The sequence below is a fragment of the Miniopterus schreibersii genome, assembly GCF_964146895.1.
Source record: "Miniopterus schreibersii genome assembly, chromosome: 4".
NCBI classification, from domain to species: Eukaryota; Metazoa; Chordata; class Mammalia; order Chiroptera; family Miniopteridae; genus Miniopterus; species Miniopterus schreibersii.
Window position 1 is genome coordinate 74,923,893 of NC_138105.1, and position 21,544 is coordinate 74,945,436.

Below are 21,544 nucleotides of genomic sequence, written 5' to 3' on the forward strand. Positions count from 1 at the left end.
GAATGCAGTCAATACCCTTGTTCTGATTCAGTTAGATTATAGACCCATTTGTGATACATTTCTCTTACGGTAGAAATGCTATGGTGTAGAAAATTGTACTCTGAAATGCATCTTATTGGGAATTTTCCATAATTAAAATATCATTAAATAACCATTTTTAGAAGTAGCAGTATTATTAGAAACCACCTAATATCACACACTCATTTTATAGTTGATATGATAAGCTCAGAGAGGTTAAGTGACTTGCCTGATGTTGTAGTTCCAGTTAGTAACACACATGGACCTAGAACTGATTCTTACTGATTAATACTCAGTGTATCCACATTTCTTTACATCATTCTGTTTCCTAAATACATTCTAAACTGTGTGCTTAAATTATAAGTTTGCTTCACATATAAACATAGCACAATACATTTACCATTAGAAGGTGCATGCCTTGGACTTCTAATAGTATAAATGAACTTGCATTAAAACCATCACACGTCTGTGTGACTAGTGACACAGTACATGTGTGTGCTGGTGAGCCTACCCACTGAGGGCACTCTGTACCACGGATACCAACTAGTTCATCACACCTCGAGTCTTTATTTGTCATTACAGTGTTCTAGACAGAGGAACCACATGGCTGCAGACCAAAAGTGTATAGAACAACTGGAATAGTGTAGTAACCAGCCATCAAGTTGGTCCCCCAAAATCTCACTTCCTAGTATTCTCATGCTTGGGCAGTTCCCTCCCACACTAATCCCTGTGGCCAGTACCATACAGCAGAAGTGATGGGATGTCACTTCCAAAATAAGGTTATAACAGGACTGTGACTTGCATTTTGGTTGTTCTATTGTGTCATCTCTCTCTCTCTCTGGTCACTTGCTCTGGAGAAGCCGTATTGTGAGTTACTCTATGGTGAGGCCCCAATAGGGAAGGAGTAACCCCCCCCCCCCCATCAGCAGCCACAGGGGAAACTCAGAAGTGGCTCCGCCAGACCCAGGCGGCCATCAGAGACAGCAGCCCCTGCCAATGGCTTGAATGCAACCTCATGAGAGGCCCAGCAAAACACTCTCAAATCCCTAACCCACAAAAATTGTGAAATAATGTTTATTGTTTGAAGCTGCTAAATTTGAGGATGTTTGGTTATGTAGTAGCAATAGATAACAAATTCACATAGTTTACTTTACCCAATAGGTGACCCTCCAATAGTTATTTATAAATTTGAACATTTAGAAAACCATGTTTCAAAAGAGCCAGGGGCACCTGGTCACCTTCTTTCAAGAAGGTGACATCTTGAAAGAACGCTCTTTTCCTCCCCCGGCCTTTCTTTGGTAAGGCAAAAGAAAATGGATAATCAGCTCTTTGACTTCTACTTCTGTTTCATTTTTGTTTTTACAAAATAATATACTTCCTCTACACAACAGGATTGTTTATAGAGTCCTATCCAGTGAGATTTGGAACTAAGAGTAACCAATGAGCTTACCAGCTAAATTCTTTCCTCCCTGCCCACAGATTGCCATCCAGAAAACTAGTTTCACACATGAAATCTTAGGAGAGTCTGTGGCTTAGAAATTCTTTGTGTTTAGTTGTCCTCTCTGGCCATGCCAGTTTTTATTCAGTAGCATGACTGCAAGTCAGTATGTGGTCTCCCTTCTATTATTATATCCTTCAGTTCAGGGCCTGGGAGCTTTCTGAAGAGACACGCCAAGTCCTTGTCGAGATCTCTCCAAGCAAATCAAGGTGAAGGGACAAAATAGCCAGTCAGCGTTTGCCTCACAGGTGCTAACCAAGTTTATTGAGTATCTTCTCATGTTCCAGACACTATGTTACATGTGGTAAATATTCTGTCTCGCTGAGAGCCTGGTTGCCCCAGAGACGGGACAACCTAGAGGAAAGCTGAGCGGGCCTCCAGCTCTCAGCTATCCGAAACCTGAAGACTTGGGATGTAAAGGGAAGGAGTGAGAAAAGATTAACTTAAAAATTGGTGCATTGGTGGGGTGGGAGTTTCTCATGTCCATGCACATTCTTGCACATGACTCTCCATAGCTCTGGCCACCATGTCACTGAACAAATCACAGCATGTTTCCTGTTGCCAAGCCTGGGAGAAGTTGCTGACTCCTGCACCAATTTCTAGACCAGGGATTTCCCTCCTGGGACTCAGATTAGCTTACTATTGGTTTGATTTCCCAACCCACATTTTCTTCATTTAGATTGTTATGGGCCACATATTTTGTTTTCCTAGTTACCTTAAACTAACACAAGTAAGGTTTTATAAAATCTGTAATGATCTCTTAAGATGTTTAGAGACAGTTAGTTATTAATGCTCTAGAAACAGCCTCTCTTCTGTTCATTAAGGAAAGACTTTTGGAAAACAGAATTATTATAATTGAATGACACCTTCTAGTAAGGTACACTTACCAGTTACTTCTGGGATAACGCAAGCCTCCAACCCACTCTATTAGCATTCAAACCGTGCTGACTGAATTTCAGAAATGCAATATCTGAACCACTATAGCTGCTTTGGGACCCTAACTCATTTGGCCTAGGATACTGAAATTTGCTGAAGGCTTGAAATACATCTCCAAATCAGCATTTCAACAGGAAAAAAAAAAGTCTTCCAGTTGATTTTCTCAATCTTTTCACCAGAAAATGTGTGGTAATAAGGCTTTAAATAGAAAACCGCCCTCCACAATGTACTTAGGGATAAAAGTTATCTTAGAAGAGTTGTCTTTGGAAAGGTTTCCCACACAGGTAGACCTGGGCTTCAAACAACTCAGCCCAGCTGTTTCCTGAAGCAAGTTTCTTGTTAGCAGCCAGTGTTTTCACTTAAATTCAGGCTTTCGGATTCCAAATTCTATCTAATCTCCCTTATTGTTTTTGAGGAAGTATAAACACTGGTCGTGATTTCAGGTGGTGGAGGTACACGTATGTGCACAGGGTGAGAGCCTTGGCCTTTGGGTGCTGTGTGTGCGGCTGCCTAGGGCTACAGGGAGTGGCACCCCAGGTGCGTCCAAGTCATCTTCCTAAAGGCGAGAGCAAATCAAGGAGCCAGGGTGAAAAACAGGAGCCAAGGTCTGAAGATAAATTAGAATAACATGCTGGATTTAGGAACACTGAAAACCAAATCAATACAAGACAGATATAATCTAAGCCCTTTTCCCTACCCTATGAAGGCAATAAATGAAATTTTATCTATTTCCTCTTCTTTCTATTTCAGTTAGAGGCAGTCATTTGTGATGCCAAATATCTGGTTATCCACATGTCCAAACTCTTAATGCATAAGTTTGTTTCCTTACAGCATTCTTTTGGGCCCTTTTTCAAGTTAGGTGGGATCTAACACCAGGACTTTTAGATTGAAAGTTACCAATGGAGTCAGCCAATTCCTAAGCTTCTTTCCATGAGAAAATAAAGTTGCTTGAAAACACAAAACAACAGACAAACACAGTTTCTTAAAAAATACCCTGATGCTTGTTTATGAAGAGGATTTTTAAAAATTGATTTTAGAGAGAGGAAGGGAGGGTGAGAGAGAGCAAAACATCAATGTGAAAGAGAAACATCAATTGGCTGCCTCCTGCGCGCCCCCTACTGGGGATCGAACTTGAAACCTGGGTGTGTGCCCTGACCAGGAGCTGAACCAGTGACCTTCTGATGCATAGGATGGTGCTCAACCAACTAAGCCACACCACCCAGGGTGGTAATTAAAAAAAAAAATGTTCAGTGATCTCTGAACTTTTTATTGGCTTCCTTCCCCCACAAGGGGTGCCCCACTTCTGCTGCCTTTAATGCCTCAGTACTTTGGTGTCATTGACCTCAGACACCACTTTGCTGTCTACAATCCTGAGGGTGGTGGCCTCCAAACTGGCCAGATTTCTTACTGAGTCCAAGTTGATCTCCAAGGACTGGACCATACGTCTCAGCTCTGTGAGTGCAATCTTAGCAGCTCCTGTGTCTGCAGTCTGCGAGGCGACCACTGTGGTGCTTTCCTCCACCTGCTGGAACCAGTACTTGCCCGGCTCCTCTTGGTTCTTCCCAGCCAGCTCATCATACTGGGCCTTGATATCTACTATGATCTTGCTGAGGTCCTGAGATTTGGGGGCATTCATTTCCACAGTCAATCCAGAGTTGGCAACCTGGTTTTGTAGACCATTGACTTTCTCTTCGTGGTTCTCCTTCAAGGAGAGCAGCTCCTTCTTGAGAGTCTCATCTCTGTCTCCAGCTGCAGCTGACTGACATTTGTGTCATCAATGACATTTCAGAGCCTACTGATGTCTCTCTCCAAACACTGGTGCATGGCCGACTGTCTCATACTTGACTGTGAAGTCATCAGCAGCAAGATGGGCATTGGCAATCTGCAGAGTGATGCAGACATTGTCCACAGAACTTGCAAAGAACTGAGTCCTCAGGTTCTCGATGGTTTTGAAATAATGGCCTCAGTCTCTGACATGGGGTCTCTTCTCCAGGTGTTTCTGGATTTTGCTCCAATTATCAGCCTCTAGGCTCTTCACCCTCTCCAGGTAGGAAGATAGGCAGTCATCCAGGTATTGCATAGTCTCCTTCTTGCTCTGGATGCCCACCAGAACCCCCACCATCTCTGCAGGCAGGCCCTGGAACCCCCACTTGCCCTGCACACTGGTAGAGTAAGACAAGGAGATCCAGGAGCCCAAAACCCCAGTGCCTGCACAGATGCTGGCCTTGCTGCTGGCTGGCTGGGCAACTGCACACAGCCCAGGGTTCCTTAGTTTGTGGAGAAGTTGGAGCAGGTGCTGAAGCTCATATTGTTCAGGGAGGAAGGTGAGAAGCTGAAAGTCAGATTCAAGCACAGATGAAGAGTAATTTTTGAGCTACCCTGCTACCAATATTTCAATGTTCAGTTTCATTTTTCCTTTGTTCTTTTTTAAAAAACCTGGTTTTGGCCAGCAATACCCACTTCACCACTTTTCTGACTGATTAGAGGGTTTAATCTCAATCAACTGTCAGATGATGAACCTGATAAATCCAGTAAAAGTACATGGTAGGAGGGGAAAGAGGACAGAATTGGAGGAAGGGAAAGAGAGAAGTTAGTTTGGAAATGTCTTCTATCCTTAATTGAGGATCTCCTTGCCACTTGACCTTTGGCTTTCACAATATTGGTATTTTTGTTGGACTACACTCACTCAGTCTCCGATATCAAATGTGGCCTAAATAACTCACTTTCATATGTAAGAAGCATAATGGAGTAAAGAATGTGGGTTTTGGCAAAAGACACCTGGATTTGATTCTAGTGCCTGTCATTTACTACTTGTAATCTTAAGCAATTTACTTAATCTCTTTGTCTCAGTTTCCTCACTCTAAAGATCAGGCTTCAGAGAGAGTGATCCTGAAAGGCCACTGTGAGTCATGAACATCTTCCTCAAGGGGACTGAAATTTGTTTACCAGAGATTCATTAATCAGGTTTAAAGCATCAATTCTGCTACAAAGAGAATGTCTTCAGGCTTCTACTTCCAAATAAGATGAAGTAATAGGCAATAGAGACTGAAACAAAGGACAAAACCAGACAAATAGATAAAACAATGGTTTTCAAGTCAATGGACACTCAACAACAAAGGACAGTGATCCCTGAGAGAAGCCAAACAAATGATGTGAGCCCTACAACGATCCCAGGTTAAGATCTGGGGAGAGTTTTAAGGCTGCAGTGCAGGAGAAGAGACCCACTCTGAGTTTGGAAAACAGAGCTGAGTATCTAGGGAGCAGCTAGAGCTGGCCAGGAAGAGTACTTACTAAATATGACGGAGAGACACAGAAAGGGAGCTCTAGAGTCGGCTGAGGGTTCCCCTTGAGTCTTCAGTTTCCTATGGATCAGTGTGTGTGTGTGTGTGTGTGTGTGTGTGTGTGTGTGTGTGAGGGGGGGGGGGAGAGAGGGAGGGAGAGAGAGAATGAGAATGAACTACCAAACGTTCAGGAAAGAATGGTCTAAAAGGAATAGAGAAAATAGTACCTGCATAGCTCACACAGAAATAAGATATTGTCTGTCTCCAACTCACAGACTAGAAAACCTTATAATTAATAGATTATCAAGTAGAAAACACAAAGGGTTTTGCCTCGGTAGTGGAACAATATTAGCTCTAAAACAAACACTTCACTGGTCCTGCCAACACAGCTTGAAAGTAAGACCCCAAAGGCTCAAACTGTTTCCAAGAAACTGCATGCCAGAACAAAGCTAAAGAATATTTACGAGAATAAGAATTTTGAGCACCCACCAAGGTAAAGTTCACAATGTATTCAATTAAAAATTGTCAGGAATGTAAAAAGCAGAAAAATGTGACCCATAACTAAAGAGAAAAAAAAACCCCAATCAGCCACAACTGACTTAGAAATTTTAGAAATGGTAGAATCAGTAGACTAGGACATTAAAACAGTTATAGTCCATCTATTCTAAGAGCTAGAGATAAGACTGTGTTACGTAGAAACATGGAAGTTATCTTAAAAAATAATCAAACATCTAGTGATGAAAACTATAACGTTTGAGATTAAAAAATAAACTGAATCAAATTATATAGCAGACCAAGCATTGCAGAAGAAAAGATTAATAAGATAGACTGGAAGACATGCTATACAAAATTAAAAAGACAGTAAAAAGTGTCAAAATTAAACACAGCATCAATGAGCTGTGGGACAACTTGAAATGTCCTGTGATATGTGTAATTAGAGGCTTTGAATGGGAGGAGGGGTTTTGGGAACAGAAAAAAATATGTACTGAAAAAATAGTGGAAATATTTTCAAATCTGATGAAAACTATTAATTCATTGATCTAAGAAACTCAGCAAAACCCAGGCAAAAAGAAAACTGCATTAAAACACATCGTAATCAAGTTGCTCAAAACAAGTGAGAAAAAGAAATTTTAAAGCAGCTAGAGAAAGAAGATATATGCATACAGAGGAAGAAAGACAAGGATGGCAGAATATTTCCTGTTGGAAAAAATGCATGAGATACCAATGAGTAGCATCTTCCAAATACTCAAAGGAAAAAACTCTCATAGAATTCTTACTCAGTAAAAAATATCTTTCAAAAAAAAAAAAAAAATTGAAAAACACAACTTTTTCAGACATAAAAATGATGAAAGAATTCATCACTAGCACATTCAGACTAGAAGAAATGTTAAATGTTCCTTAAGGTAGAAAGAGAATCGTATCAGATGGAAATGTGCATCTACCCAACATAATGAAGACCACTGGAAATGTTAAGTATTTGGGTAAATATTTAAGATTTTTTTCTTATTACTTAAATGTGTTTAAACACTCACCTGTTTAAAGCAAAAGTAACAACAAAGAATCGTGGGGTTTAACACATATGTAGAGAGGAAATGGATGGCAACGTGGGCCCGAGGCTGGGAGGGGAGATGCAAATATTCTACGGTAAGGCCCCTTATGCTACAAGTGAAGTTGTCTCATGTAACAGCATTAGAATGAAACTGTGATAAGTTAAAGGTTTACACCATAATTAGTAAAGCACTGAATAAAAGAACAAAACAGAGCTAATAAACCAAGAAAAGGGAGGGCAATTCCATCCTGCTCAATAACTTTGTTCTCATTGCTCACTGAAGAAGCTCGAGACTCCTTATGACCCTGCACATTCCTTAATCTTACTGTCTTCCACCCATCCCCTACCTCACACATCCTTCCAGTTTCTTCTGAAATTCTTGATTTGTCATTAGCAAAGTCCACTGTATACTCAGCCTCCCGGCTGAACATGGTCTTTACCTTCTTTCTCTGAGCCTGGGCTATCCCTTGAGGATCCCACTTTTCTGTGGCTTTCTCAAATGGTAGATACTCTCCTTTCTCATCACTCGGCCCGAGGGTGGGGTAGATCTCCTTCTTGCTACCCCTTGTCAACTTTTAGACCATGGTTTCTTTCTCTTCTCTCAACCCCAAAGTTTGCTGAAGCTTATGTCAACAAACTCATTATTGTCTCTCTCCTTGTTGACACATACGTACATTTCTTCTGCTGACTTTCTCACTTTAAATGAGTCACAAACTCATTTAAATGGTCCCTAATAGCTGCCCAGAAATCCTTCTTCATTTCCAAACACTTTTTTGCTCTCCCAGTTGATTATTTCACCTCTCCTCACTCTCAGGTGATGGCTTAGTCTCTTATTTTACCGAGAATATAAAGGCAATCATAACGAGAACTTCTGTGTGCCCCAGTCCTAAATCTACCAATTTCCTAGCTACAATGTCCATAGGCCATGCTTTCCTCCTGATAGATGTTTTCCCTGTTCCCATCTAAGCCAAAATTCCTACACATATCAATTGTGCAGGAGAAGGAATTCCTTTTCTTCTACTTAGACATTGCTATAGAGTTGTTCCTGCTCTCTCCTGCCCCTCACTTTTTACTTCCCTTCTGAATCATTTTATCAGCCTACAAGTGTACAATAATAGTTCCTACTTAAAAGAAACAAACACCTCCTCACATTCATCATCAACTATTGTTCTGTTTCTGTGTTCTTCCTTACACAGCAATATTGCCTGACTTGTCTTTACTCATTGTTTCTACTTCCTCTCTCCATTCTCAAAGTCCAATCAATCAGTCACTTTCACTTTACCAGTCTTACTCTTCTTAAGGTTACTGATAACCACCATGAGCTAAACCCAATGGTCAATTCTCTTTTCTCTTCTTCTTCTTTTTTTTTTTTAAACATTATCTTTATTGATTTCAGAGAGAGGAAAGGAGAGGGAGAGAGAGAGATAGAAACATCAATGAGAGAGTCATTGATCAAGCCCGCAACCGGGCATGTGCCCTGACTGGGAATCAAACCCCGGTCGCCTGGATCCTAGGTTGATGCTCAACCACTGAACCACGCCCAGCCGGGCCTCTTTTCTCTTCTTTCTTTACTTCCCAGCATAATTTGACCTAGCTGGTTGCTCTTTCCTTGAAACAGCTTTTAACTGATCTCCAGAATCTATTATTTGCTATCCTGTTGTCTGCCTATTACTTTCCAATTTTGTTTGTTGGTTCCTGCTCATCTTCTTGAACTTTAAAAGTTTGACTGCTCCAGTGCTCAGTCCCCGGCCACCTCTTCAAGGTGATCCTATTTAGTTCCATGGCTTTAAGCATCAGGTACCCGATGATGAACCAAAATTTACATCTTCAGCTTGTACCTCTCTTCTAAATTCCAGACTTGTATACACCCAATTGCTTATTAAATATATCCACTTGGAAATGTTTAGTTGTAAGATGAAGTCCTAGGGATCTAATGTATAGCATAGTGACTACAGTTAATAATATGGTATTGTATACTTGAAAGTGGCTGAGAGTAGATCTTAAGCATTCTCACCACACACACACACACACACACACATACACACACACACACACACACACACAGAGGGAGAGTGTTAACCATTTTATTATATGAGGTGATGGATGTGTTAATATCTTGATCTTGTTAATAATTCTGCAATGTATATCAAATCATCACATTGCCCATTTTAAATATATACAATTATTTTTGTCAATTGTTTCTCAGTAAAGTTAATAAATAAAGAAATATCTCAACTTGGCTGTAATAGGCATTTCCAATGTAATATGTTAAAAACATAGCTGTTGATCGTAAAAACAGTGAATTCCCCAGTTTTCTTCTCCCAGTTCATGGTAACTTCTTTCTTCTGGTTGCTTAGGAAGAAAAACTTGGACTCTATCATTGAATCCTTTTTTTCTTTCCCCAAGTCTTAGTCAGTCAGTTGAGAAACCCTATCACCCTGGCTTCAAAATATATCCAGTATCTGACCATTTTTTACCCTTTAAAAGTATGTCTTATTGATTTTCAAAGAGAGAGGAAGGGAGAGAAGGAGAGAGAGAAACATCAGTGTAAGAGAGAAACACCCTGCGCCTGACCAGGATCAAACTCGAAACCCAGGCATGTACCCCTGACTGGGAATCGAACCAGCGACCTCTCAGTGCCCAGGACAATGCTCAACCAACTGAGCCATACCAGCCAGGGCCACTTCCTACTCTTTTTAATGCTACCACCATCAGCTCTTACTTGGATTATTGCAATAGTCTTCCCCTAGTCTCCTTGCTTGCCTTAGCTATCCATTAGTCTATTAATAACATAACAGCCAAGCGAAATTACTAGAATAGAACATAACATCCCCTTCTACTCAAAACTTATTTTTTCTGGCTAACAACAGAACTGTAAATTATCATTTGCATATATGAGCACATGTGTGTGCAGGTATGTGTGTACATGTGTGTGTGTGCATTGTTGTTCACTGTTTTACATTTAGCCCATTTCTAGTTAATTATTTTATATGATGCAAGCAATACATAAATGTGTTTTTGTTATTGATGTTGTTGCTAAGGAGGTGGTGGTAGTAACTGTTTGCTTTTGTTACATAGTCAAATTGTTCCAGCATTATTTGCTGAAAAGTCTATCCTTTCTTCATTGAATAACATTGGCAACTCCCATTCTCACAAACCAGTAACTCATAATGATTGATTTTTTTTCAGCCATTTTGGGCTCTAAAAAGACTTAATTCAGAAAACCTGTACTAAAGCTCCAGCATGAGGACCTCCCTATTTCATCATGGCTCAAGTTCTTTACCTTCTCACCCCAGGTTTTGGGACTTAAAAAGGAACCTTGCCTAAGAAGTGAGATTAAGGGAAGTACCCAGACCTAAGTTATTTCTCTGACTTCTCCCATTCCTCTGACAGAGTTCCAACATCTCTAGTCTTTTTCAGACTTGGAAATCTCTTAATTGCTGAGCTGAGACAAATTCTTCTTTAGCCAAAAGTGATGAACAAAGATTTCACAATCTAAATGAAACCCATTCTTATGACACAACTGAAGGAATTTCTAAAGGAGATAAGATCAGTAATAAGATTTGCAAAATTTGGATGCATTATCCAAGGCTGGTGAAATTTTCTTTACAGTCTTTGCATCCCAAGAAGAGACTAGTGTGGCAGCAGAACTCATGTCAGGGATGAGACACTGAGAGTTGGGACATGATCTGCCTCTGAGATCCTGAGGCTATATAGTTCCAGGCTTTCACAGGCATATTCTTTTCTAATTCTTGTGATAATCCTGTGAAGTTGTCAACATTGTCCCATTGTTGATGAGGAAAGTTACATGCAAAGTCCAGGCTCACACCACCACAATGTGGCTGCCAAGAGATGCAATCTTAAGACCATCTCCTGAGTTAGGCTGAGCTAAATAAAAATTGGGAGTTCTTTAAACCCCTTAATGGTGATCTAATGGCCCAAATTGCAAGTCAAGAAGAGTGGCCAAGTAGAGAGACAATAAATGATTGTACTCACTACTTCTCCAATTCAACCAAGTTATTCTTCATTTATCTAACATGGAAGCTCTGCCCAGACAGCATTGTCTCTTATTTCTCCCCAAACAAGTTTTCTCAGTCTGACCTCAACATTTTTGCTCATGTGGAGGTATGCCTGAGATTTTGGGAGAAGGGATTAATCTGTGGATGGCTAGATTTGGAATCCATGATGTGGGGTCTGGGTGGGAGCTTTGACCCAATATTTTTCCAGTAAAGTTTTAATGCACTGGGGGGGGGGGGGCGTCTCTGGTAGTTTTTGTAAGCTGTATACTGGCTTCTGGGGGACTCAGTCAGTCAGGAAACCTCGACATCTCTAGCACTTAATGCTTTGGTGGTGGGTTGTAACAAATGATACTATTAACAGCTGGAGGGACAGAGGATGGAACATGTAGGGCCATTCTAACTTGACAAATGTTATTAGGCACCTACTACATGCAGGCATTTTATAAGGTGTTAGGGTCATGGTGCCATTGGCAAGTTTGAGCAGGCATATAGGAATAGATAGGAAACTATGCATCACATGGATCTTCATACGCTTCATGTGCTCAGAAGTGAATGCCTTCTTATTACTCATCTACCCAGTGTGGGCATCTTTTAGTAATTCATGCAAAGACATTGTACATGCTAACACTGACTTTACTCACTGCCCTGTCCCTCACCAAAATTAATTAGAAAAGATTTAAAAATGTTAGAGGTACCTGAGTATGAAGTTAAGGACTAGAAAAATACTGTTGTGCTATATTGTGCTTTGGCTCTATATTGCTTCCACCATTTTATTTTCCCAGAAATTGATTTACATCATTGTTTGTTTTGCCTTTTCAGATGGACAGTAGAAACCTCTGTAGGTTTCTAGGGGCAGTGAGTATAACCAAAATTCACCAATATACTCATTTTTCTTGGAAATAGGACATTTAGGAGTCATTAAAATTAATTTCTTAAGAATGTAACAAACACGAACATAATTATCTCTAGGGAGAAATTTTTCTATATGTCCTAAAAAGAAGCAAACAAAAAGGAACTGAGATACCGACCCAAAAAAGCTAAGGAAAGAGGGGGCGAGTTGGAGTTTTAAAAAAAGCAACAGAAAACAGAAGTTAGAAAGAAGGAAGGAAGATATTTGTGTCATAACACTATATCATTAATACTAATTTAAAAAGAAAAAATAACTTTCTTTTACCACTGAAAGTGCCAACATCATGTGAGATAGTGTCATATACTGAGGGCAATGACAGTACAAGTTAAATAAAGTGTTGGTTGAGTTCATGACTGTGAACTCAGCACTTTGATATTCAAGTAAGAACGAGAAAATTAGGCTCTTGGAAGTTCCCAAGTTGGAGAGTCTGGGTTATAAAATAAGGCCCTAGGAATTCTCTACTACCATATGTGATTTGAGCTAAGATGCCAATGATAAGTATATTACCAGAGATATGGAGCATTCTATCTGAAACTAGGCCATTAATCATTTCAAGATGACCATGAATCCAAGGGTACATTTTAACTCCATATGTACCATATGCACAAATAGTGTCACTCTGTTTCTTGACCTTTACTGCTCTTTTAATCCTAAAGGTATAATGTGAGGAGTAAAGATAGTACCTTATATCCACACCAGTGAAAGAAGAAACACTCAGGATAGTTTAAGAAACCTTTGATACCACCAATTATTACCCATTTCTGTTGATGGACATTTTGCTTGGTCCTTGACTATTAAATAAATAAAGTTCCTATGAATGTTAAAAAAAAAAAAGAAGCCTTTGGGACAACATGAAGCTTACCAACATCCATATCATAGGGGCACCAGAAGAAGAGAGCAAGCAAAGGATTGAGAACCTATTTGAAAAAATAATGACTGAAAATTGTCCTCACCTGGTGAAGAAAAATGACACAGATGTCCAGGAAGTGCAGAGAGTCCCAAACAAGATGAACCCAAAGAGGTTCACACCAAGATACAGCATAATTAAAATGGCAAAGATTAAAGACAAAGAGAGAATCCTAAAAGCAGCAAGAGACAGTTACCTACAAGGGAGCTCCCATAAGACTATCAGTTGATTTCTCAACAGAAACATTTCAGACCAGAAGTGACTGGCATGAAATATTTAAAGTGATGAAAAGCAAGGGCCTACAACCAAGACTACTTTACCCAGCAAGGCTATTATTTAAAATTGAAGGAAAAATAAAGAGTTCCCCAGGCAGTAAAAAGTTAAAGGAGTTCATTACTACCAAACCAGTATTATAAGAAATGTTAAAGGATCTTCTTTAAGAAGAGGAAGAAGGAGGAGGAGGAGGAGAAGAAGAAAAAAGGAAGGAGGAACATAGTTAAAAGAATAAAATGGCAATAAATATGTACCTATCAATAATCACTTTAAATGTAAATGGCGTAAGTGCTCCAGTCAAAAGACATAGGGTAGCTGAATGGATAAGAAAATGAGACCCACATATATGCTGTCTACAAGAGACCCACCTCAGAATGAAACATACACACAGACTAAAAGTAAAGGGATGGAAAAAGACATTTCATGGAAAAGGAAATGAAAAAGAAAAAAGCTGAGGCAGCAATACTTATATTTGACAACAGACTTTCAAACAAAGGCTATAGTGAGGGACAAAGAAGGACACCACATAATGATAAAGGGAGCAATCCAACAAGAGGATATAATCTTTTATATCCTCTTGTTATCGTTGTAAACATTTATGCACCCAACATAGGAGCACCTAAACATGTAAAGCAAATCTTGCCCTGGCTGGTGTTGCTCAGTTGGTTGAGCAATGTTCCATGCACTGAAAGGTTGCTGGTTCAGTTCCTGGTCAGGGTACATGCTCAGGTTTTGGACTTGATCCCCAGGAGGGGGCATGCAGGAGGCAACCGATCAAAATTTCTTTCTCATAGATGTTTCTCTCTCCCTAAACTCAATAAAAACATACTTTTAAAAAATATGTAAAGCAAATTTTAATGAATATAAAGGGAGATAGCTACAGTACTACAGTCATAGTAGGGGATTTTAACACCCCATTGACATCAATGGATAGATCTTCCAGACAGAAAATCAACAAGGAGAGAGCAGCCTTAAATGACAAAGTGGATCAGATGTATTTAATTGATATCTTCAGAGCATCTCACCCCCAAAGCAGTAGAATATGCATTCTTTTCAAGTGCACATGGAACGTTTTCTAGGTTAGACCACGTGCTAGGTCACACACAAAAACATGAAGGTTAAATAGCATGTTACCAAACACTGAATGGGTTAACAATGCAATCAAGGCAGAAATCAGAAGATATCTTGAAACAAATGAAAACGAGAACACAACAACCCAAAATCTATGGGACACAGTGAAAGTAGTCCTAAGAGGGAAATTCATAGCATTTTAGGCCTCCCTCAAGAAAAAAGAAAAATCTCAGGCTATTTAATTTTACACTTAAAAGGACTAGAAAAAGAACAACAAATGAAGCACACTGTGCTCCTTCCATAGCAGAGCTTGCTGCTTGCTTTGTGGGATCTTCCCAGCCCTGAGGTGGGAGGGAAGGCCATTTTGTGAACCCTCCTCCACCCCCCACCCCAACAGGGCAGAGTGGCTGAGAGAGGCTGTGGAGATGCGATGGCTGTCCTTGGAGATGCCCGCCACCCCCACCATTGGTGCTTCATTGTCAAGGCCATTAGTAGGTCCCCTGTGCCCTCTCAAGCCCTCCTTTCCCCCCATGCTTCTTCGGTCCTTTGGCCTAGGAACACCAACTGAAGAGCTGACCATAGTGAGAGGGACCCATCCCTTGGGGCCCACGGCAGTGAGTGCCTGAGCCACCCTTCCCAGTGATGAAGTTTAAGACCTACAACCTGCTTTTCAAGCTGCTCCTGATCTGGGTTGCGAGGCTGGGGAAGACCTGCCTCCTTTTACGTTTTCTGAATGATGCCTTCAATTCCACCTTTATTTCCACCATGGGAAAAGACTTTAAGATCAAAACATATGAATTACAAGAAAAGAAGATCAAGCTGCAGATATGGGATAGGCAGGCCAGGAGCGACTTCCCACCATCACAACCTCCTACTACAGAGGAGCAGTGGGTATCGTGCTAGTCTATGACATCATCAATGGTAAAAATTTTGAAAACATCAGCAGACGGCTTAGAAACATAGATGAGCATGCCAATGAAGGTGTGGAAAGGGCGTCGCTAGGAAGCAAGTGTGATATGGCTATAAAAGAGTTTCACCTAAAGGAAACGGAGAACAGATTGCAAAAGAGCATGGTATTAGATTTTTTTGAGACTGGTACAAAAGCCAGCATAAACATTGAAAAGGCCTTTCTCACATTAGCTGAAGGTATCCTTTGAAAGACCCCTGTAAAAGAGCCCCACAGTGAGAATGTAGATATCAGCAGTGGAGGAGGCTGGCAGGCAGAAGAGCAAATGTCGCTGAGGGTTCTCCTGTTTTATCAGTTGCCATCCACCACCCCATTTTCTTGCTGCAAAAAACCCACTCTGCCCATTTTAAACTCTAAATAGATATTTCTGTTTCTCATTTGAACTACCCAGCCCACCTATTTTGTTTATTCTTTCATCTGTGACTGCTTGCTAACTTTATACTTTTCTTCAAAAAAAAGTATAGAAAGACAATCTGTGACTTCGTTTTTAAACGTTCTTGCTCAGCTCACCACCGCATTTCAGCTGTATTATAGTCAAGTTCTTACCAACATTAAAACTTATAGCAATCTTCCAATTCTACTCTTCAAATTTTGTAAGAATAAAAGTTAGAATTAATTTTATTTTGTACAGCAGTGAAATTTTTTGTCATGGATAATGTGCTTGAGTCCCTAAAAAAAAGGAGGGGGACATCTGTCATACTTTACAGATTAATAAAGATAAATTAATAAAGATACTTTTTTTAAACAATGTCATTAGCTTTATTTTGAATATTTAGAAAATTTAATCAGTGTATAGTACTTACTATAGTGCATTTTTTTTGTTTGTTTATTTTTGTTTAAAATATTACAAATGTCCCTTTTTCTCCCAAAGGGGCCTCTGCCGGCTTGGCTCAGTGGTTGAACATCAACCCATGAACCAGGAGGCCAGGGCACATGCCCGGGCTGGGGGCTCGATCCCCAGTAGGGGGTGTGCTGGAGGCAGCCGATCAATGACTCTCATCATGGGAGTTTCTATCTCTCTCTCTCCCTTCCTCGCTCTGAAATCAATAAAAACCTATTTTAAAAAGGGGGAGGGGATATCTGTAATACTTTAAACAGTTTTTCAGTGTTATTTTTAACTTAAGATTTAGAAATACTTTAGTGCATTATTAATTTTAAGTCCTCTCTTCACATCCATTTGGAAAACTTGTATTACGATGGCTTCGGAAAAACTTCAACAAAAGGCTTTTCATGTAAAGATAAGATCTCTAGCTATCTCCTACCCTGTCCTTTTTTTTTCCACTTCAGTTTTCTAGTTTTGCTTCATTGCTTATCATTAGGATAGGGTAAGTTAAGTTTGCTATGCTGCTAGCATCCTAAGATGATAGTTCTGTTGAAAGAGCTGTGACTAGCATGGTTCATTTCTAGCAGAGGCTCAGTTTAGGGCAGCAGCTTACATTGAAAAGCCTTTCTGTGTCGTGGACAACATTTTAATACCCTCTTGGCTCACAGAAACAAACATAGGGACGTATTTGCTACAAATATCCATGAATTTTTCAGATAGTGTCCTAAAAACAATTTTATATGCCTCACTGGTGGTTTTTCTTAGGTTTCCCCCCCACTTGACTTTATCATTGTTTATTTATTACAGGTAAAAGCAGTGTTGCTAAATAATCCTCAATTTTCCACTAAAAATAATAATGAAATGATGTTAAACGTCTTAAAAAGTTTTAGGTTAAACCTACTGTTGTTAGATTAATTTGATGTGTCTATTGCTTTTCTTTACCTGGAATGTGGCAGGAGCTTTTTTATTTTTAACCTTTAATCTTTATTCAATTCAGTCAGTGACTTAAACCCACTTTCCCTGCCCCCCATATATAAGCGTTGTGAAACTATTGTAAATCATTTAGGGGAGAAGTGACTTATTTATTTCAGAAAGAAAACTATATGTGAAAGAAAGAGTGGAGACATGCTGAAAGAGCATTTGGGAAGCAATTGCAAAGCACGAGTTGAGGGTGCGAGACTGCCTTGGAGGATGCAGAAGTAAAGGCGCACCAAGATCTTTCCCCTGGGGGAGTAGGAGGGTGGAGAGTGTTCCCAGTGACTCAGGCAGGAAGCATCTCAGAAGGACTTGGTTTAGGGGGCGAGAACTGAAACCAGCTGTGTCTGCATGACTTAGACAAGCCTGTAGACCACCTATGTCAACATGACGTGGTTCTTTGTTCCAGAAGAACTTCCAGAGGAAAACAAGACTGTAAAACAAAAATAATTCCAACAATTGTTTTAGGAAATCCCTACAGATAAGTTTATTGAAGGTTAGATCTGTTCTCTTGAGCAAACAGACTACTTACCAAACAAAAATGTGCTTATCAAGACTTTCTTTAGATTTTGTGCAGTGCCAGTTAGCTCCCATCTTGAGGAGGCAGACTTAAACAGCTTAAGCCTAGATGCCAAAATACTGTAAATATTCCACTTTTGAGACACTGACAAAAAAAAAAAAAAAGAGTAAAAATATCAAATCAAATTAACAACCTAACTTTTCATTTTAGAACACTGGAAAAGAAGGAAAAACTAAACCTAAAGCAAGCAAAAGGATAGAAATAATAAAGATTAGAGCATAATTTATTAATTTAACAAAACAAAGAATTAAAGAAACAATACAGAAAAGCCAATGAACTGAAAAGCTGTTTTGTTGACACAACCGACACAATTGACAAATCTTTAGCTAGACTGACCATGAAAAAAAATCATTTGGTCTGGTCCTGCCAAGGCAACTGCAAGCGGGACTCGAAATTCGCTATATCTAGGAGCTTTTTTCATAGCTAATTTTTAAGTTGATAATTTTGTATGGCCCGAGAATGATGTTATAAATATCCAAATGGCCCTTGACAGAAAAACGGTTCCCCACCCCTGATGTAGAGAGAGAGGAGGCAGGCAGATGTGGTTATAGAAAGGCAACATGAGCCCGGCAGGTGTGGCTCAGTGGTTGTGTGCCCACCTAGGATCCAGGAGATCAAGGTTTGATTCCCGGTCAGGGCACATGCCTGGGTTTCGGGCTGGATCCCCAGCAGGGGGCGTGCAGGAGGCAGCCGATCAATGACTCTCTCATTGACGTTTCTATTTCTTCCTCTCCCTTCCTCGCTTTGAAATCAATAAAAATATGTTTAAAAAAAAAAAAGGCAACATGAAAGATCCGTGTGATTTTGAAACTGTTCGGCATCACTGACTGTGGTGGTGGATACACTAACCCGCACATGTGAGAAAATGATATAGAACTGTTACCCGAAACCCGGGCGGGGTTCGGGCTGCCTGTCTCTGCGGCCAGTTCAGCGGAGGCAGGGTTGAATCACGTAAGGCGTTTATTGAGAAGGCCGGCCAACCAAGAAGACAGGGGGCATGCGAGCATCCAAACCCTGTCCTGAGGAGTGGCCTGAGGGACAGGGTTATATAGGGAAATGGGGCAAACTGAGGCTGGGAATGGAATGCAGCTACGTGCAGTCCTAGAAGTCCAAAGATGTCATTCTTTGTTCTTGGTCATCTGGCGATGTCTGGATGAGGTGATATCTTTTTTTTTTTTTAAATATATCTTTATTGATTTCAGAGAGAGGAAAGGAGAGGGAGAGAGAGAGAGAAACATCAATGATGAGAGAGTCATTGATTGAGCCCACAACCCGGGCATGCGCCCTGACCGGGAATTGAACCCTGATCGCCTGGATCCTAGGTTGACGCTCAACCGCTGAGCCACGCCCGGCCGGGCTGGATGAGGTGATATCTTGACTCAGTGTTCCACAGCTTCGTCACCTCCTTAATTGCTCTGTCCGGGATCAAGTGGAGTGTACAAGCGCAAAGGCCTAGGAGAGAGAAACTTCAGGAAAAAAGAAACTTAACTGCCTGCTCACATACGTATATGTGTTCTACAATTTTATAAGTAATATAATTTCAGGTTAATTCAGGCGCTCAATCTTTGGACATTATAAGTGCCCCTATCAGAACTAAATATGCACACAAATGAATGTAAGCAGAACTGGGAAAATCTAAATTAGCTTGGTAGACTGTATCAACGAGAACATCTTGGTTCCGATGTTACATTTTTGCAACGTTACCATTGGAGGAATCTAGGTAAAGTATACCAAGGATTCCTCTGCATTATTTTTTAAAAACTGCATGTGAATCTACAATTACCTAAATAAAAATTTCTTTAAAAATTACACAAAATCTGGCTGTTTATTTCTAAGATTTCCTGGCTCTGTTCTCTCTCCCACTTTCCCTTGGATGTTCTCTTTCCCGTGTTTCTATCGCTCTGCTCACATTTAACCCCACACTCAGCAGTTTTCCCTCACTGTGTTCCTATTTTGGAAGACAGCCTTGTTTATCTGTTTCAAAAACTGAGAGCACTAGGCTGTCCAGCCTTGAAGACCTTCCCGTGAACTGCTTGCCCTTCTTCTCTTGAGGAGGCAATGTCTCTGCTCTTCTGTGTTCAGCTGCTCTCCTCAGATCCACCAGCAACACTTGCCAGGGAACAGTAACGGTTACTGTAGGGCCCTCCTACTCCACGGTTCCCGAGCTTCCTCATTGCTTCCTCTGATTTTTTTTTGGTGCACAGATGCCAATGTCGTGCTGGTCGTATGAGTTTTGGTAGTTTGTCCCTTCCTAGTCACTTGCTTTTGAGGGCCTTAAGATACCTCTTCACAGACTTTTGTTGCAAACATTGCCCATGGACTTTCGGTTTTGCTATCTGTTTGCTCTGTTTTTCACTGGAATATCCAAAAAGTATGCTCTCACCACCGCTGCCATCCTTCTAGAATTCCCAAAGGTAATTCTTCCTCTTGTTTTCAAGTGTGTGGATATACTTACTATCTTCCCTGACTAGATCCCACACCGCCAAGAGTGTGATCGGCTCCTTTCAAGTCCCAGTGCTAACAAAGATACGTGTACAAGGAATATTTAAAATACTTCCTGTATTTTCTAGTGCAGAGCTGCCTTTCTGCTATTAAGTTTAAGTTGTAAGGCTAATTGCTCTCAGGGAGGAAAGGTGAATTCTGCTTGGGGTGCGGGGGGGAGGGGCTACAAAAAAGTAACTTTCCTCCCATCGTTCTTAGTTTTTCTGGTTGGGCAATTAATCACATTAACATGAGACAGACTAACAGGAGCAAATGTCCGAAATTCGTCACTGACGTACATTTGGTGGTGCCGTAAGAATGAGAGACCCAAAAACACATTGGGCGGTTAAGGCTTAGATACTTCTGGAACTAAGTAGAAGGGGGGTTGTGGTTTGGGACTTCAAAGGGCAGGAAGGCAATTCACATGGAGATAGAAGAGCAAATGTTTGGCAAATACATGTTTGCTGGGCCATCTTTAACAATGGGACACAGAGAGGACTTTGAACAATGGGCCTTACTAGGTTCCTCTCTATTGCTAGTCTATATTAAACTATAGTTATCTGTGATGGTATCTCCCTTCCTGAAGCATGTCCCTCTAAGTATTTTTTAGGTAGTTAGGAAGAAGGTCAAAATTTTTTCCGGAGTCTTTTGTTTCATAAAAATAACCAGCTTAAAAAACACACACACAAGAAAACCAGCTTAAAACAATCAATATCCCAAAAGGCACATTTTGGGGTGGAAAACTCTGCTTCCCTTCATTGCTTGTAAGGAAGTCCACAAGGTGAAAAAGCAGCAGGTAGGATTACTCACTCCAGGTTAGAAGGGAGAATTAAAATCCCGTTTAAAGAGAAAGGATAGATAACTGAAAGTGACCCAGGCCCCTGGGCCTGGGCTTTGATCTGGGATAGTGGTTGGGGCACAAGAATTTCCGAATGATGCCCAGATTGGTTGAGACAGAAGTGAAAAAGCAAGGAAACGTGTGTCCCAATCCTGGTAGGAATTCTGCGAGATGACCATGTAGGCTGTCCTTGTATCAACAAAAGATGTCTAATACAGAATAGTGTTGGCGAGGAAAGCTTTTTTGATATGCTCTTAGATTTAGTAGCAGGGGGCCTGTGAATGAAATTTACAAAAAGGTGATTAACAGGTCAAGTGGCACATAATTTTTTATTAATATTGATGTGCTTTGGAGTTCACCAAAAGAAGTAAAATCCAAAGAAGCAATTAGACTGGGGTTTATATACCCTTTTTACAAA

The 21,544-nt window shown here is 40.5% G+C and overlaps 2 pseudogenes across 2 annotated transcripts; one reads left to right on the forward strand and one right to left on the reverse strand.

The window, feature by feature from the left end:
* Positions 1 to 3,764: 3,764 nt before the first annotated feature.
* On the reverse strand, positions 3,765 to 7,713 carry LOC308555618 (keratin, type I cytoskeletal 18 pseudogene; annotated as a pseudogene). The gene is made up of 2 exons: positions 7,630 to 7,713; positions 3,765 to 4,784 (listed from the first exon to the last, which is right to left on the reverse strand). The product of its transcript is annotated as a keratin, type I cytoskeletal 18 pseudogene (transcript).
* Positions 7,714 to 15,104: 7,391 nt separating this feature from the next.
* On the forward strand, positions 15,105 to 15,790 carry LOC308555619 (ras-related protein Rab-10 pseudogene; annotated as a pseudogene). Its single transcript has one exon. The product of its transcript is annotated as a ras-related protein Rab-10 pseudogene (transcript).
* The last annotated feature ends 5,754 nt before the right edge of the window (positions 15,791 to 21,544 follow it).